General features: G+C 36.0%; 1 protein-coding gene across 6 annotated transcripts in view; it reads right to left on the bottom strand.

Annotated features, from left to right (window-relative positions):
* Nucleotides 1-15620, bottom strand: part of LOC150101081 (uncharacterized) — an 84938-nt gene extending 69318 nt beyond the window's left edge. For all 6 annotated transcript variants that reach the window (XM_090401324.1, XM_090401322.1, XM_090401323.1 and 3 more), the window contains exon 1: nt 15413-15620. The gene's annotated coding sequence lies outside the window, so the exon portion shown is untranslated. The remainder of the gene's footprint in view (nt 1-15412) is intronic.
* Between the last annotated feature and the right edge of the window lie 229 nt (nt 15621-15849).

The raw sequence follows: 15849 nt of genomic DNA, 5'->3' as shown, positions 1-15849 counted from the left end.
CTCATATGACAGTTTTATCAACATGACGTTGTCATGAATCAATTTATGCACAGTTTTTTCTTGAACTGTTTGTTTATAACGCTATCGCTAGCAGCATCTCTGTGTTTGGTGTTTTGCTGCGAATAAACTGTCTACAACTATAATTTTCTTTTAATGTTGTTATGATGAAAGATAAAATTCAAAGTAAGAATGCTGGTGCTTCCAGCAAAATGAGGATACTAAACCTATTACATTACATAGCAGGATTAAAATTATTAAATTTATTGATGATAGCTGCAGGTCAAATTTACCTCACACTACTGCAGTTATAGTTGTTGACAACTAAAGATAAAGTGCTATACTAGTTAATACTACAATTATTCATAAACTATGACAAAATTATTCGCATGTAAGAAAGAAATAAGTTATTTCCTCTTGAGCAGAAGAAGAAAAGGCAGGAGTCCTATGATTGCTAAATGCTTTTTGATGAAGAAAAACTATTTAAATAAGCAAGTTTACTTAATGTGTTGTAATTCTCCAAAAGGTATCACACTTTATTACTAAAATACCCCAGATTAAAGATAGCTGTTGAAAGATTTTTTCAACATCTATCTGTTTGCAAACTTTGTTTGCTTACTTGGATAAAGCATGAAACCAAGAATATAATTTCTTGGCATCTTTAATTTATAGTATAACCAAGTGAAAAAAACTTTCATCTATCTCTAATCCAGAGTATTTTAGTAATAAGGTGTGACAACTTTTGGTTACTTGTATATGGAAATATGCCTTCTGCATTACTTCAACCTTGGTATCACTTCTGGGTCTGGCTACCACTGACAAGACCTCAATACAGGTCAAAACCAGTCTGGGTAGAGGCCCTTCCCACAATGCATTATACATGTCCACAAGGATGTGGATTAGCCTCTATAAACAAGTAGCCCTCAATATACAAGTGACTTCATGTGCAAACTTTGTTTGCTTACACTTGGATAAAGATGAAACGATAAATATACTTTCTTGGTATCTTTAATTCATACATAAGTATATATACTAAATTTACAATGCAACTAAATTAATTACCCAGTCCATTACATAGTAGTACTATATATTACAAAACAAAGAATTTTGTCTAAAATGCATATGGGGAGGGGGTCTTAAATAAACTTACAAACATTATAAACATCAATATAAGTATGGGGGGGGGGCTCCATTAAAGAAAAACAAACTTCTTATTTTTTGTTGCTGTTATTCGAATATCAGAGTGAATTTCCCTTTAAAGCAATTAAAACAATGTCAGCCAGTAGCCATATATCAATTACAGCTAACACATCTTACTTTCTCAGTACCTGGCTAAATATTTACACATCAGATGTGTTATATGAAATAATTTGTTTTTAAATAAAGTACGTAAAATATTCAAGGAATAATTAATCAAAATCGAGCAAACAATATGAATTGTAGCAGTGAATATCTAATTTTTCTTATTCACGTGTGCAAGGAATTTCTGAATTCACAGTAAAAATGCTAAAACAACTGAACATTTTTTTTTACCCTTCATCCTGTCAGAAAAATCTCCACTTTTCTCACATCTAAAGACAAGCTCATGCTCATAGTTTTTCCAAGTGTTTACCAGATTCCTTGTTCTTCTGGCTTATAGGATTATGAACAGACTTGAAGATCTGCTTTTATTTACTGTGAAGGGCATAGGTCTTGCATCAAATATCACAAGGTTGAATAGTCTGGACTTGCTAATCATTCCATCTCCACCAAGCACAGAGGTCACTGGAGTAAGACAAAAATGCTTCATAAAAGCCAATCTCTTAATAACATCTTTATAAAAAAACATGAGATGTTGCTCTGCTGTCTCATCATCATCAAATTCTTACCATGTACCCTCAAGGGGGTGTGCAGGATATGATGGTACTACATGAAAAGCTTTCATCATTACTAACTTCCTATCTACAATTTTCTGCCAAATCAGTCTTACTTGTCAAGACTCCAACACTATCATATCTTATATTTCTATCTTCTAAGGTAACACGGTAGTAAAGTATATAATTTCTAAAATGAAAGTATCTTCTAAGGCACTTTTTACTGTATCAATCCACCTATATCTTAATCTTCCTCTGGGCCCTTTTCTTGCTAACCTGGCAGACAACACTTGTTTTAAGTGACCATACCACCTGAGATTAGCTCTGCTAACACATTCCTGGATGCTGACAATGCCAAGTTCTTTCCTAATATCCTCGTTTTTAATATATTGCCATTGATGCCATCTGTTCATGCCCCTAATCTTTCCCAGGACTCTCATATCTGTGGTCTCTAGTCTTTGGTCAAGTGTTTTACTTCTGACCCAGCTCCCAGATCCATAAGTTAAAATTTGTTTGAATACTGTCTTGTATACGGCTAATTTAGTGTTTTGACTAATTTCTCTCTTATTCCATATAAATTTATTCAGTTGACTTCCTACCATACCAGCTTTGTTGATTGTGTTGTCTATTTAATAAAATTCAAATACTCAATAGAACAAAACTCACTCTAAGTTAAGGTTCGTACTAAATCACAACAATGAAACTGAGTAAGCTTAATCCTTCAATGAAAAGATAAGATTAAGTGTAAGCATAACACTACTAGGATATAATTCCTTTCAAGTTATTCACAGTACACGCATTGAACACTTTCATTAATACTCGATCAATAACTATCTTAATTCTAAATTTCATTAGTCAAGCCTAACCATTCTCAATCAAACAATTCTTCTTTGTTCTACGGGGTCTTAACTAATTCAATCAAATTCTCACTTAAAAGTTCTCTATTAGTGTCCTTAGTTTACAGTATATACAAAATTCTCATTCTTCTAAGCAATTTTTAACATAGAATGAAATTCTTTACATTACTGTATCCTTTCTGATTTCATGCAGCCATCTCATATAGATCTGGATTATCTTACTGTATAGTTATTGGCTGTCTTTGAGCCTGGCGATGCACTACGCTTTTCTTCGAATCATTTCCCGACTGTGGCATGATGTCTACCGCTTTGCAGGAAATTTTCTCCATTCTCCTCGATGGGACTTTATTCGAAGGCTAGATTCTGTATAGGCCGTCGTAACACAATCAGCTTCGCTTAGAAATCCGCAAGTGTTCTCAAGAATAGCCCTCGTCGTCCAACATCACTGTAGTCGACCCACGAATCCCCCAACAAACCTAAAACTCGAATCCAGGAACCAAAGAAGAAAAAAGCGGCTTAATATCGTGCGCATCGTCTTTTATTCACCCTATCGGGCGGCCTCTATTTGATGTGTTTTTTTACCCACAAACCCCATCGTTCATACCCCTTGGGCGATCCTACACTCTCCCTAATCTGTTAGGTTACCCTATTCCAGGTAGTCGTTCTGACGTCACTTTCCACATTGGTACAGCCTCCATCGCTATTCTCGACTCATACAGATTATGCACGATTATTCCGGATTACTACTTATTATCTTTCTGGAAATTTTGTAATGTACTAGACAGCTTAATGGGATTTACAAATAACTTAACAATTCCCTTACATAATTCTTACTATTCTGACACAAAATTCTCTGCTTCTCATTTCAGTTATACAGGAATAAATTTCAATATATGGCACATATGGACTACACATTATCACATAAAATATTTTTTTATAATTATTAGCTGATGTGTAGATATCTCCTTAATTAGTAATATTTATCATGTTAAATCCTAAATAAAGAATTATTTAGGATTTAACATGATATATATCAAGTATGGATATATATTTTTGAATGCATGTCTGTTGAGTGTTTTTTACTACTGTGCTATCATCACTGCTTGTTTCATTCAGCAATTTTTTGAACTCCATACATCAAGGATATCTTCATCACCAGTTTTCATGTCACCTTTATCATCATTAATTCCTTTTATCACATAAAATATTTTTTTATAATTATTAGCTGATGTGTAGATATCTCCTTAATTAGTAATATTTATCATGTTAAATCCTAAATAAAGAATTTACTTGTAAAGTTCTCCATTCAGGATCTAACACTGGGCACCTTATCAGATGTCTTTTCCAGATCTACAAAACTTAAATACAGATCTTTGTTATATTCCCATGATTTCTCAACTATCTGTCATAAAGTGAAAATCTGATCCCAACAGCCTCTATTTAGCTTGAATCCAGCTTGTTCTTCACCAAGCTTTTCTTCCACAATCCTTCTCAACCGTTTCTCAAGTATACTTGCGTAAATCTTAGCAGAAACACTCAGTAGAGAAATACCTTTGAAATTCTCACATTCAGTTTTATTTCACTTTTTATATATGGGTACTATTAGAGCTCTACTCCAATCATCTGGAATTCGTCCCTCTGTCTTGGCTTTCTGAACTATGCAGTGCAGCCACAGTAAGACTTTTATACCTCCATACTTGAGCATTTCTGGTTGAATATCATCTACTCCAGCTGCCTTTCCATATTTCAGGCTTTTGATGCCTTTTTCTACTTCAAGTATGGATATATATTTTTGAATGAATGTCTTTTGAGTGTTTTTTACTACTGTGCTATCATCACTGCTTGTTTCATTCAGCAATTTTTTGAACTCCATACATCAAGGATATCTTCATCACCAGTTTTCATGTCACCTTTATCATCATTAATTCCTTTTACAGCACTCTTTCCTCCCTTTCTGAGCTTTATCAACAGCCTCCAGAATATTTTGCCACCTTCTTGATATTTATTTTCTATGTTCTTACTTGTCTTACCAAGACTTCTGTTTAGCTAGTTTTAGACAGTGTTTAGCTTTCTTACATTTGTCTCTGTATTCTCTAAGAACACAAACTGACTTATTTGCCAGGAACTTTTGATATGCCTTCTTCTTTTCCTTCACTGCCTCTTAACTTCCTGTGTCCACCATGGAGTTCTGATTTTTCTATCCTTGCAGATAACTTCACCACATGCCTCTCTGGCTGGATCAATCAATTTTTTTCTTCAGGATTTGCCAGACACTCCAAGGTTTGGTTCCTGTTCTCAAACTCTTTCATTTTTTTTTTTTTTTTTTTTAATGTTTGTCTACAGTTCACATGTGAAATCTGCTCAACTGCTATTTGCTTTAAAACTTTCTTCCATGTTCTTCTTTTCAATATGAAATTTAATTTTATCCTGCTCAAGACTAAATGGTGATCACTTCCAATTTCAAATCCTCTGTACACTCTGGTGTCCTGCCATCACTATCAACAATAACATAGTCAATGACTTTTCTTATTCCTTGCCTCTTTTCTGCATGTGAATTTGTGCACATTTTTATGTTGGAACATTGTGTTAGTAATAATCAGTATATGTCCTGAGCAGAAATCCAACAGGTATTTGCCATTACTATTAGCTTTGCTCTTTTCTCCAAATTTTCCCAAAATATTTTTGTATGTCTGACAATCATTTCCTACTCTGCTATTTAGATCCCCAACAAGGACCAACTTTTTCTTTTTCATTGTATCAGCTGCTTTCTCTAAAGTCTCAAAAAATTCTCCCACTTCTACCTTAGTAGAACCATCTGTGGGACCATAGGCACAAATAAGTCTCATTGTCCAGTTCCCCATTCTGATATTTCCAACATCACTCTACTTGAGACTGCCTGCCATTCAAGAAGATTAGTCTCGTATTTAGTGTTGAATACTATGGCTACTCCTTTTCCTTGATTGTCATTGCTTGAATATAACATTTTGTATTTATTGCTCAGAAAGATCTCACCAGTTTTTGCGTTTTGTTTGTCACCCCTATTATGTCAATCAGGTACTTATCTAATTCCTCAGTTAGCTCCAATTCTTTGCCATTCAGACTTCTTATGTTGATAGTACCGATCTTGAACTCATTCTGGTGATGTTGAGTTGGGGTGTGTTTTAGGATTTGTTCCAGTAGCTGACTTTTCACTGTTTGTCCTGGTTCTCTGATGAAAACAACAGGGGGTCTTGTTTAAACGGGCGATGCCCAGCCCTCATGAAATTCTGTCATGTTGAACCATCATTTAATATTATGGTTTAAGGCAATAAGAATACAATTTGGTCGGCTAAATTCCAAATTGCCAGCCCATCCTCGTCCGTTCAGTATCCGGGTAGATACCTTACAGGGTGTGCCACAAGAGGGTGAAAACTGGACATTAGGTCAGAAGCCCTGGTCTGTTCTCCACATTCCTTAAAGGCTATGTGGAGGTCTCCTCTCCATTATACAGCTTTGACCCTTAAGCTGTCTCAACCTAAATAGATCAAATTAGGAAAGATGAGCTGATTTAAAAAGTACTATTTACCATAAAGAAAATAACCTTTCCTAAGTTTTAATTATATATAATTACATTTAAGTTAGAAAAATAGTGACTATGCCACCCTAGCTGCTAAGGTAACACTTTAGAATTTTCTGTTATTGTTTAATGGCTGTTCAAAAGCATGATACTCAACATGATACTATGCAGTTACACATGATTCAGTATTCATTTATTTTGCTGTTCAGTCACCCACTCATGAAGGTTTATAAACTTATGGAACATTAGCACCATAGCTGGGGAGTTTTTTTTTTAATCTTTTTAAATTTATTTTTTGTATTTCTTATTTATTTTTATACAGTCCAGAAATCTTCCTCCAGAGACAAACATGAAACTTTTTCAAGCCACTTTAAGCCTCCAACAAGTGGGGCAATGATCTTACACAGACAGGTGACGAAATCAATCTCCCATACAAAGATGATCACAACATCCATGCATATAATAGGATTTGAACTAGTAGCCTGTTGGCCTGGAAAGCAGATACGTTACATTACTAAACCATATTTGGTCACTCAATTAGATAATTTAAACTGAAATAAATTGATTTTTAATTGGCCAGTGATTTATAAACATACAATACCAACAAGTTTTGCCAACGGAGTTGTTCGGCTTCTTCAGGGCTTATAACGGTAAGCAAAAACTCAAAATGGATAGTACATAGGAATAACTATGGAAGATATGTATTGAGTGGTGGTAGGTTGTTGTTGTTGGGAATTGCTATGAAGAATCCTATTGATTAAATTCTTTGGACAGCCATTGTTTATTAATGTCTCTGATATTTGACTAAGTTAATCATAGAGTTCTTTTTCTTCTGAGATGATCTTGGTGGCTCTATTTCTGAGAATATGTATTATGCTGAGCTTCTGGGAAATATGGTGAGTTGATTTGAAATGAAAGTCCCATCCAGTGTGTGTTGGTTTGTGGTAGACTGTTAGTTTGATTTGTCCATCTGCTAGTTTCCTGATTAGGCTGTCCAGAAATGGTAGTTGATTATCTTTTTCCAGTTCCAAAGTGAATTGTATATATATATCTTCCATAGTTATTCCTTATGTAGGTACAGTGTCAAAAAAGATCGCAAATCTTCTTAGGCCTTTCAACATCGAGCTGCGTTCAAACCTGTAGATTGTCCACCACATTTTAAGATCACCAAAAGAGATTAATGCTTTCTTGAAACATGCTGGAGTGTACAACAACCCATGCTCTTGTGGCCTAAACTATGTAGGACAGACGTCAAGATGCCTTGAAATCCGAAAAAAAGAACATATAGGTGATGTTAATAACAACAGAACAGACAATTCAGGTCTATCCCATCATTTCGCAATGACAAACCACACCATTCAGTGGGATAGAAGCTCCATGCCTTATCTAGAAGACTTCTGCTGTAGAAACTTCAAGGAAGCCATTGTAGTCCTCCGTTCTGGAGAAAATCTTAATAGAAACAAGGGAATGATAATAGCTGACATATGGAAAACCTTAAGATCGCTCAGTTTGCTAGAATTTCATTTCGCTCATAACTACAAAACGTGCTCACACAACAGTGACTAATATAATTTATTCTAATATAACATGCTGCATGTGTATAATGTTACACGTCTGTTTCAATATTTTAATTTATATGATAGTGTTACTCCATTTTCTCTGTACTAGCCACTATGAGTTTTCTCTTACGGTTATAAGCCCTGAAGAAGACAAACAGTTCTACTGGCGAAACTTGTTGGCATTGTATGTTTATAAATCACAGGTATGTTACACTCGACCAGACCAGCATTATGTCAATATAATATAATATATATATATATATATATATATAGACTAAGAGGAAAAATTAGCCAAATCACCAATCTAGTAGTACATAAGACTGTTAAACACTTTCAAACATATGGATTTGAGTGCTGGGTTAGAAATAAAACAGCTGTTGAAACGGATCACAGAGGAGAGCTTTGAATAAAATTATTAGAAAACAGTGGAAAAACCAAATTAAAAATGAAGATAAAGCTATTAAAGGGCTGTTCAAATAGCTAATATTTTTTATGACAAAAATAAAAAAAGAGAAAAGCTTATTAAAAAGCCCACAGAAACATTCGTGGGTGGACTAAGGTAATGCAAAATCTTATTCTGGAGACCAAACATTATCCTTCTCAGGGTTGCTTCAGAACTCCAATAACCACTGGTGATGTCACACCAGTAAAAAAATAATAATAATAAATAAAATACAATATATATATATATTTTTTATGTTAGGCCCATATACGAGAGGTTGGCTGGTCAACCTATAGTACCGTATATGGGTAGCAGGATGGGAGAGGAGGAACCTGTTAACATTCGATTTAAAAGCCTGTATATTGTATTCCTTGGGAAATACATCAGGGAGAAGATTGTTCCACAGTACAGCAGTAGCAGGGATGGAGGAGGAAAAGAAACTTGTTCTGTGGGTTTCAAGGTGTACTGTGAAGGGGTGTTGGGAGATGGCTGTACGTGTTCCAATGGGTTTAGTAGAGTGGGGAAATTATTGATGTTGTTTCAGATGAGCATTTTCCATGAAAATATTTGTAGAATATACAAATTGCAGAGACTAAGTGTCTATGTGAGAGTGGGGGAAGTGAGTCAGTAGGAGATGGATCATTTATCAGTCTAATTGCTCTCCTCTGTATTGAGTCAAGCATTTTGAGGGAGCCCCACTCCAAATGTGAGAACAGTATTCGATTGCTGGGCGGATTTGCGATTTTATAGGGTTAACAGTTGTTTTGAAGTGAAGTAGCGTCCTTGAGCGAAATAAAAAGCCTAGTTTTTTGAAAGCTGAGGATGCAATGGTTGTGATATGTTTATGCCAGGAGAGGCCTGATGTCATGGTAATTCCGAGAAGAGAGATTTCATCTTGTCTGGGAATTTGAGTGTTATCGAAAATAATACTTGGTTCTTTTTGTTTGTGTGAAATAAGACAGAATTGGGTTTTAATAGTGTTAAAGTTGACGAGGTTATCTGAGCCCCATTGGAGGATGTTATGGAGATCTGCGTTAAGGGAAGTTGTGGTTGATATTCTGTGGGTTGAAGTCAGTTGTACAGGGTGAGGTTTATCAAATGAAAGGGAGGAGTGCAATGTGCTGTCATCTGCAAAACTGTGTATTGGATTGGAGGTCAAATGAAGTAGGTCATTGATGTATAGAAGGAAGAGGGTCGGTGAGAGAACTGAACCTTGTGGGACCCCAGCATTTGTTGGATAGTAGGAGGATAGGGAGCAATCTACCATCACACATAGTGCGCGCCCAGACAGGAAGTTGGAAATCCATCTGCAGAAGTCCTGAGACAGTCCAAATGATGGGAGTTTGCTTAATAAGCCTTTGTGCCAGACCCGGTCAAAGGCTTTAGAGATATCAAGTGCGACTACTTGGGATTCGCCAAATTTTTCTATGCATATGTCCAGAGATGGGTGATATATGATAGCAGGTCACCTGTTTATCAGCATCGACGGAATCCATACTGGTGGTCGTTTAATAGCTGGGTGCCTTCAAGGTAGAGTAGGAGTTGAGAGTTCATGGTCTTCTACATCACTTTAGATAGGATTGAGGTGAGTGAGATAGGGTGGTAGTTAGATGGCAGCAATTTGTCACCCCATTCCCCTTTTTGGGAATGGGTTGAATATAGGCCAATTTCCAGGCTTTGGGATATATAACGGTGGAGTAGGAGAGTGTGTATAGACAGCATAGGATAGGAGTCAGTTCTGCTGCACAGACTTTCAGGACAATTGGAGGAATGCCATCAGGGCCACGGGCTTTTTTTGTGTCTAATTTTGACAACAGGTTTATGATCTCCTTCTGGCAAAAGGATACAAGGGGCATTGTGTGTTGGGCAGTTGGAATGACTGGGGGACATCTGCCATTGTCCCCCAGTGATTCCAACCACATGCTTCGCCTCCAATGCATGCATAAAGCCAGGAGATTAGCTTTTTCTGGTTGCAATTGAGCCATTTCGGTATGATAGCAGGGGGGGAGGGGTAGTGTAGGGCAAAAGTTGCGACCAATTGCTTTGGTGAGAGACCAAAAGGCATGGCTGCTGCTAGGACAGGCTGAAAGCTTCCTGCTTTTTGCCCATTCAAATTCTGTTTTGGAATCATTGATACTTTTTTTGCATCTGTTTCAGGCTTCAGTATAGGTACTGAAGGAGGTTGGTGTTCTTAATTTGAGCCAGTTGTGGTATGCCTGATTTTTTGTTTGCACAGTCTTGGCACATTTTTTGGAGAACCAGTGTTTGGAATGGGGAGCGGCAGGTCAGACTGGTGTGGGGAATGTATGTTATCATGCCAGTGAGGATTATTTTGGTGATGTATTCTGTGCATATGTTAGGATTGTAAGACTGCAAACAGTAGCCCAACCATGGGAGCATAGTAGTCTCGGAGGCTTTCCCATTTAGCACTGTTGTAATTATTAATATTAATAATATACAACTACTTTATTAATATACAATTAATAAAGTAGAAAAAAAAATTCTTAGCCCACTCATGGTACTGTTGTACTATGTAAAGTTTTTATGTAAAAAAATAACTTTTGTAAACTTACTGTTGTACTATAAGTTTATAAAAGTTCTTTTTTTGGAGGGGAGGGTAGAAACCACATTAAAAACTTCTCCAACACTGACCTCTCTCTTTCCAACTCATTCCTCTCCTTCACCACTCTTCAAGCAAAAAATGTGGTATTCAAGCCTTCCTAACCATGCTCGTTTCCAGGGATGATCCCTCATCTACATTTCTTGTAGTTCATCTTTATAACCTTTCAACCAAATGCTGCAAACTACAAATCTTTAATCTACCCTCATAGCAGGTATTTTAGTCTACTTACCATTTCATCTCTGAATCATGAGGAGGGAGGGGTGAGAAGTCATTTCATGAATTCCCACCCCTCCCTCCCCATGAAACTCGATTGAAATTTGCATGCAACAGTCTAGATGAAGTTGCACCAAAGTCTTATAAAAGGCACAACAAAACTTTCCAACTGCTACTCATAAGTATGTTTTTTTATGTAACTAACCCATGAAAGGCTGTAAGCCGATAGTACATTAGGCGGGATGTTTTTCAATTTTTTTTTTTTTTTTGTGTGGTTTTCATTCATTTTTAACTGGTCTGGAAACCCTACTATAGAGATCAAACATGCAATTTTTTTCAATCCGCTTCAGACCTCCAACAAGTGAGACTAGTCTCACACTGGGTGATGAACTATATTACCATCTAAAGACAATCACACCCATGTTCACAGCAGGATTCAAATCTGCAGCCTGTTAATTTGAAAGCAAACAAGCTAACCACCTGGCAACTCAACAAGGATACTTTGTGCTGCTTTGTTTTCTTCTGCAATATGTGCCCTAAACTTCAAAGCTGTCCACCAATCTGGTTGGCTAAGCGTATACTTACTCTCAAACTAACTGGCTATGGATCGCTCTGTGGATTTGAATCCCTCTGTGGCCAAGTATATTTATATCTTGAAGTGGCAGATGAATTTCATCATCTGCCACTTAAATGTTCCATGTTTGATTTCTATAACAGGGTTTGAAGACTGACCTCTCAGCTCACCCATGATACTAATGTACAATAGGTTTACATTTCATGGGTGAGATTGAGAAAAAAAAATTGTTTTCCAACTGCCCTATGATTATAACACACAGTGTAACCAGGTAACATTAAATTGGCATTATCCTTTGTCCACAACCTCAGTCAATTCAAATCTCTTGCAAGATGCATCGGATTGCAACTCTCTTCACATAGCATTATCAGCAACCAATTGGATTATCCTATATCATTAATATATAAAACAGCAGTAGTACAAAGACCTGTGGCACACTTAATGACTGCAGCCAATATATTGCACAAAACCATGTCAACAATAAGGAGATAAAAGGATTTTTCCCCCTGAAACTTCTTTTCATCCCAAAACAAACAAACCAGCCAAAAAAGCAGACCCAATTAACAAGCATAATACATTTACATCACAGCCTCAGTTACTGCAGCTTCCAATACAACCCACAACATAAACATTTCGGTTATGATAGGATGCATTGTGAATCAGTAAAAGTTAACTAAAATTCAGACATTCTTGGATTTCACACCTTGAAATAGCAAGTTGTAGGTTTTGATAATAGCAACAACTCTAAGAAGTGCAAATGCCCATGAATAAAGTAAAGATCTAAAAGATGTTATGTAGTAGCTATGTGGCTTTATTCTGCGAGTCATTTGTGTTACACATATACAACTACTACAAACCAACTTACTATACAACAAGCTTAATATTTATACAGCGCTCGTACATAACATGCAAATGGTTGAATCATTGATAGATAATAGAAGAAATGATCTGTCTTAGTGACTAGTTAGTATCACTGACCTTATTGCTTCTTCTGTTTGAAGTTGGAGAGTAACAGCCATAAAAACTATAATTCAGTAAATGATATTGAATAGTATTTTAAAGCCTGTATAACATGACTATGGTAGAATAAAATAATCCATGATAAATGATTGGAATTCCACATAAGCCCATGGATTTTTCAAAGCATATAAAGGAACAAAACAGCCTCTCCTCAAAAGAAAATCATACGTGGGGATATCTTTATAGCATGCTAGTCATTTCAAGCAGGTAGTCATCCTCAGAAAAAAGAAATCATGAAACATGTCTTTGTTTATATAATTACAAGGTGTTCATACTAACCACAATCTCCAAATGCAGGTCCAATTCTGTCTGACCATTTCCAATACCTTTATCACAACTTCCAAGATAATGATTGGTCTGTGATTTGCTAGTGAAGTGTTGACACCTCCTTCATACACTAAACTATTTTGTCCTCTTTCCAATTTCTTGGGACTTTACCAGAACTAAGACTTAAGGTAAGCGACAGCATAGAGGAATGCCAATTCCTTTATGCATTCTACATTCTTATAACACATGAGCTAATATCCCACAGCCATATTTGCATTGAGATTCTACAATAACTTAAATATTTCTTTCCAATAATTCTCACATAAGCTCCTGTTGGATATCATGGCAATATCCTCACTTGGATAACAGACTCCTGCAAAGCAGTAACTAACTGTTCTGTCTGCTTCTGTCACCTTACTACTATTCCTGTCCTGTCAGGTGTCTTCTACCTCCAGGAGATCGACTACCACTTGTCTCCACCATGTTCTATTCTGCACCTCTCTGCTGCATTCCTCATATGAGAGATGGGTCCACTCTTTATATATTTCATCCATACTACTATTAGCACTTGTTAAAATTGTCCTTCCACAGTCATTCTTCCTTTTACCTCCCACATAGAGAAAGAATCCTTCGGTCTGTTCAGCTAAGTTATTCTCATAATCTGATTTGGCATTCCTGATGCTGGTTACCTTTTTTTGCCTGTAACTTGCAAGCCTGCTGATCACCTTTTTCCTTATACACCCTCTCCACCACATTTTTTATTTTTATTTATTTTTTTGTAGCTCCTTAATGGTGGATAAATAAGCATATTTTAATGATTAAATGGTATTAAAACTTACTACTTGTCTAACTCCAACATGAGTTATCCTCCTGACTGGGTATTCAAGCTTCTTTCTGATATCGTTTAATCATCTCCAATGCACTGTTAACATCCTTTCCTTACAGATTCTTATGCCATGATACTGCTTCAAACAGGCCAGCAAGCTGCCTAAGAGGCGACTTTATAACCTGGTTGCCTAGGTGGTTGGCATATTCATCTCCAACCAAGCTGCAAGTATGAATTTTGCTATGGGAATGGATGTTTGTATAGTATGCCCACAGATTCAAGACCCTTCGACACTTCTGTACATGTCACAAAAAGGAGATCCATTTCGATAATAGGGGAATCAATCGGTCTTCTGGGATGAGTTTGTTTATTATTACAGGTCGGAAAATTTACCTTTTCTTTTACGAACATTGTAGTTTTTAAACTAGTATATGACAGACAAGAAAGCACGTGATTTTGCATGTTGGCGACCAATTCGTACAACCTTCATTTCTTTCTCCCCTTCAGCATGAATCGACTATTCTTGGCAGAAAGCCAAGCAGAGCTCTATAAAGTGTGGGCGTACTATAATTGTTTTCAGGTGAGAGACAAATTTCATCACACACTGTGAGACCACTGTCCAACTTACTGGGTGGTTGAAAAAGTTCCACATCTAGTCTCTAGAGCATGGTTACCAGACTTTGTGAAAAATAAAAATAACAAAAAAAAAAAAAAAAGAGAGAGAAAAGTCCTTAACCCACCATTTTTGATCACAGCAAATTACTAATTTTTGCCTATTATACATCTTTTTTTTTTCGCCTTCGACCCTTATGTTTTGCAAAATTTAACAAATTTAGCAAACAAGAAAAAAAAAATCAAGAATTTTTAAGAAGTCTAATTATAGTAAGGTTTTTAGCAAACTAGTTATTAAAGAATACTGGAGAATTGCAATTTTCATTACATTTTATATTTTTTGGCGGATAAATAAACATATTTTTATAATTAAATGGTATTAAAACTTCAATTTAACAGATATGCAATCAACCGAAATGCAAGTAGCAGCATAATTTCACCAGCCATGATTGTGAAGAATAGAACAAGGTATTGTGCAATCTTTGTCCACTCTCTCTCTCTCTCTCTCTCTCTCTCTCACACACACATTACTGCATAATTATTAAGTAAAATAAGGTACTGTCAACTTGGCAGGCAAGTAAGTCACTTCTGGAAACGGTCAAAATTAAGACAAGTTTCTCGGCTTCTATTTTAATTCATCATATGAGGAGTGCTGCACCACTAAATACGCCAAGATTTTTAAATAAACAATTATTTTGCATTTTTGAATATGTTTCTTAACAAGAAGAAAAATAAATTAAATATACAAATGGCTCCTGTAGAGCTATCTGAAAGACCTGGCTGCTTAAGAAGTTTTCCCGCCTAAAATATTAACGCTACTTTATATTTCCATCCCGCTCCTCGAATCGCATTTTTGAACACATTTTAAGACAATTCAACATCTTACCAAGTCTCGCATAAGATGTTTTATCACTCGGTAAGCAAAACCTGCTTTTTCTTGAAAATTTTTCATGAAAAGCTGGCTATGTGATACAAAAAGAGAGCTAAAGCTCACAGATAAAAACTATGCTTACCGATAGAAAAACAAGGTTCTCCAAAGCTCAGTTAGTCTTGATTGATAATTAGATCTCGCAACATATACTGCTCCCAAGCGTACAGTATTCTTTTTGGTATTTTCCGTCAGAAAGGATACACAAAACAGAAAAATTCATAAAACAAAACAAAACAAAAAATAAAATAAAAGCAATTGTAAACGAAGTAACTTTGCACACGTTCCCCACACTGCGTACTTTTAAGTGAGAACGCCCTCTCAACATGATTACTATTTCATTCAGGGAAAAAACTGCTACATAAAACTTGTTGGGGGAAAAAAATGATAAATGTAATATAATAAATAATAATGAGTTTCTTTTTCAAAATTGAATTTCAAAAACTGTAGCTTCCTTGCCCGTCCCACCAGAATAGCGTAAGAAAAAAAGCTAAATGTTCTCTTCTAAATCAAAAGAAACAA

Source organism: Typopeltis vanoorti, chromosome 12 (genome assembly GCF_054136105.1).
Source record: "Typopeltis vanoorti isolate ZY-2024b chromosome 12, IOZ_Tvanoo_1.0, whole genome shotgun sequence".
NCBI classification, from domain to species: domain Eukaryota; kingdom Metazoa; phylum Arthropoda; class Arachnida; order Uropygi; family Thelyphonidae; genus Typopeltis; species Typopeltis vanoorti.
The sequence above is the reverse complement of the archived record's forward strand: the minus strand, read 5'-3'. Positions and strand labels throughout refer to the sequence as shown.